The following is a 3,197-nucleotide window of genomic DNA, read 5'->3' as shown; positions in this document are numbered from 1 at the left end:
GGGGAGATGGGGGTGGGGGGCGTTTCTGAGTCTGTGGCTGTGGGTACGGGCCTTGACTTTCTTCTTCCTTCGCCACCACCAACAGAAGCAGCGGAGCTGTCCCTTTCCTTCGCTCCCCCCCACTCCACGAGGAAGCTCTGAGTGTGCAGCTGCCGACCCCGATTCGCTCCTCCCCTTCCCTCTGCGCTCCTCGTCAGGAGGAGGGCTACGGGACTTAGTGGTGGGGCCCTAACCTCCACAACCCCTCCTTCTCGCCTTGCTCTCTCGGCATTTCCCCTCAGCCCAGACGCAATTCCGGGAGCGCGCACGCACGTTACGCTCCGACAAAGCTGAAGGTGAGTGGCGGCGAGGGCAGGGGAGGCGGGAACAAAGTTGCCGCGCACTGGCGTACTCGCTCCCGCCAGGGTCCGCCTTTCCGCACCGGAAGTGGCGTAAAGCAGAAACCTTTGCTTCCGGTAAGGGTGGGACTTTGTGAAGAAGGGTTAAAGAAAGGAGAGGAGTCGTGCTCCTCCCACTGCTGTCGCTTGAGGCTCTCCCAGTGGTGGCACGCCCATCATGCCTGTTGCTTTGAGTCCTGGGCGAATTGCCGGCTTCGGCCCTGATTCTCCGCAGACGCCACACTGCGTGCCTGTTAAGTGAAAGGTCATGGAGCGAACAAGCATCTCCTGGACTCTGGGAGGAATAATGTGTTTTTAGTAGGAGGATGACCTACTAAATCACCCCGTTTTCAGCCTTCAGCCAAGCCTGGGATGAGAACAACTGCAACCCGCAAAAGAGGACAGAGATGACCTTAGGTTAACTACTCTTACGTACTCCCAAATTTCAGGATCTATCTTAACCTAAAAATACACTTACTAATCACAGCCTCTAAGATCGGTGACATTAAAGTTTACTTAAGAAAAAAACTAAGTCCATCTAGGGGATAAATGGAATGTCAAAAGAGACTACTGAAAAAAAATCCCAGAATTTTCGGAGGGCCTTAAATAAAATATCTTGTAAAAATCAGGGCCATCCTCCTAGTTCTTCACCCACTTTCACCTTAATATTTAAACCTATAGGGCTTCCAAACATAACCATGTAGTGACCTCACATCGCATTTCTTGTTTTAGTAGGATTGCCCTTCAATTATAGGCTGGGTACTCAGGATAATTAGATTAAAATTTAAATGGCTTATTGGCTTTTAGTACGGAAAACTAAATAGTCTGTTCAAGAACTATACGGAGTCATCCCTTTGCAAGCTTATATGTTCAGATCATCAGTTAATTCTTGTTTCTTTTTTTTTTTTTATAATTTTGTTTTTTGTTTTAGGTGGACACAATATCTATCTATTTATTTTTATGTGGGGTGCTGAGGATCGAACCCAGTGCCTCGCACATGCCAGGCCAGCGCACTACCATTTGAGCCGCATCCCCACCCCTTAATTCTTGGTTCTTAAACACTTGGTATGCCAGGCCAGCGTGCTACCATTTGAGCCGCATCCCCACCCCTTAATTCTTGGTTCTTAAACACTTGGTAACTCTCCAGCATTCATGGTACAAATAATTTTAATCAGCTTGATGTCACTTTATCACAGATTGGACGGAATCTAAAATAAGACTTCACTGACAGAATACAAAGGGTGTTTGTTTGCTAAAGGATAAAGGAAAGGGAATATAGGTAATCAAGTCAGAGTATTTCCCAGGATGACGCCCATACAGTGGGACCTGTGCAACCAGAAAAAAAATGGAAAGACAATTTTTCCCTTGAATGTATTGCAAAATAAACATCCTATAGTCATGCTCCTACTAAAAACTATTCATCAAGTGGCTTTTTCCAAAATATGCGTTCGCTCTGCCCCATCCTCCCATTTTTAAAAGCCTGGAATAATAAAACAAAGAGAACACAGAAGTTTATCTAGCAGTTCCCCAAATCCATAACCAGTTTCACTTGAGAGTGTTATCTATCTTATACTTTAAAAAAACTTGATCCATAAGTGTATAGTTCCCAGTAGTAAAATATTTTTTAATATCTTTATTTTGTTTATTTATTTTTTTATATTTATTTTTTAATTGGACACAATATCTTTATTTTATTTATTTATTTTTATGTGGTGCTGAGAATCAACCCAAGGCGTCGCACATGCTAGGTGGGTGCTCTGCCGCTGAGCCACAATCCCAGCGCTTTTTTATTTATTTTTATGTAGTGCTGAGGATTGAACCCAGTGCCTCACATGTGTGAGGCAAGTGCTCTGCCACTGAACCACAACCCCAGCCCTCTAAAATATTTTTAATGTGGTTCTGTCACCCACATGTTTCCTCAAAGATTTTATCTTGGTGGAGCAGCCTGTAATCCCAGCTACTGGGGAGCCTGAGGCAGGAGAATCACAAATTTGAGACAAGCCTGGGCAACTTAGCCAGATCCTATATCAAAATAAAATAAATATGGCTATAGCTCAGTGTTTACCTATAATGTTTGGGGTGTTCAATCCACCATACACACTCACACACACACAAAATATATATATATATCTTGGGAAGGGGGTTCTGTGAATAGAGCATTTTGAGCTCACTACTCAAATGCGTACTTTTAAATACTCCTAATTAATGGTATTCAAACTCCAGAAAATGGAAATGGCTTCACATTAAAGGCTAGGTGTTTCTATAAGCCTATTTTTGCCTGCATGGAAAGATTTGAAATTGCCACTGGGAATATATTCTTGTATTTTGCTGTTTTTGTTTTTTGTATGTGGTTATGTGTTTTTGTTTTGTTTTGCTTTTTAAGTGAGATGGTAAGTTTTTTACATTCTTTGTTTATCTGATAGGTCATATCATACCATATCAGCTATTCTTAAAAGCAAACTCTGGTAGTAAGACCCTTTCAGTGGATATGCATAATTAGAACTATTTTCATAATAATGAGAAATAGTTTCTCTTTTTTTAACTGTCATTCTCTCACAAATATATAGTAGAGTTTTCCAGGGGCGTTATGACATGATGACATCATCATTATGACATGATGACATCATCATTCTGATAGTAAATGGAATGTGTGCTTGTGATGTCATATTTTTTCTAGAATATTCTAACGTATTTAGTTTCTGAAATGCATAAACATTTGGAATATCTGCATAAGTCAGTGAATCAGTATTTTCCAAATGAACAATGGATGATGTTACAAAATGAGTAAAAAGATTCATTGAAAGTGCAAGATGGACATGG

The 3,197-nt window shown here is 41.6% G+C and overlaps 1 long non-coding RNA gene across 1 annotated transcript; it reads left to right on the top strand.

The window, feature by feature from the left end:
• The first annotated feature begins 24 nt into the window (after positions 1–24).
• Positions 25–1,043, top strand: LOC125611531. The gene is made up of 2 exons (XR_007341710.1): positions 25–335; positions 613–1,043. It is a non-coding gene; the product is annotated as an uncharacterized LOC125611531 (long non-coding RNA).
• The last annotated feature ends 2,154 nt before the right edge of the window (positions 1,044–3,197 follow it).

This window comes from Marmota marmota, unplaced genomic scaffold, assembly GCF_001458135.2.
Source record: "Marmota marmota marmota unplaced genomic scaffold, marMar, whole genome shotgun sequence".
Lineage (NCBI taxonomy): Eukaryota > Metazoa > Chordata > Mammalia > Rodentia > Sciuridae > Marmota > Marmota marmota.
Note: the sequence above shows the minus strand (reverse complement) of the source record. Positions and strands in the feature narration are given on the sequence as shown.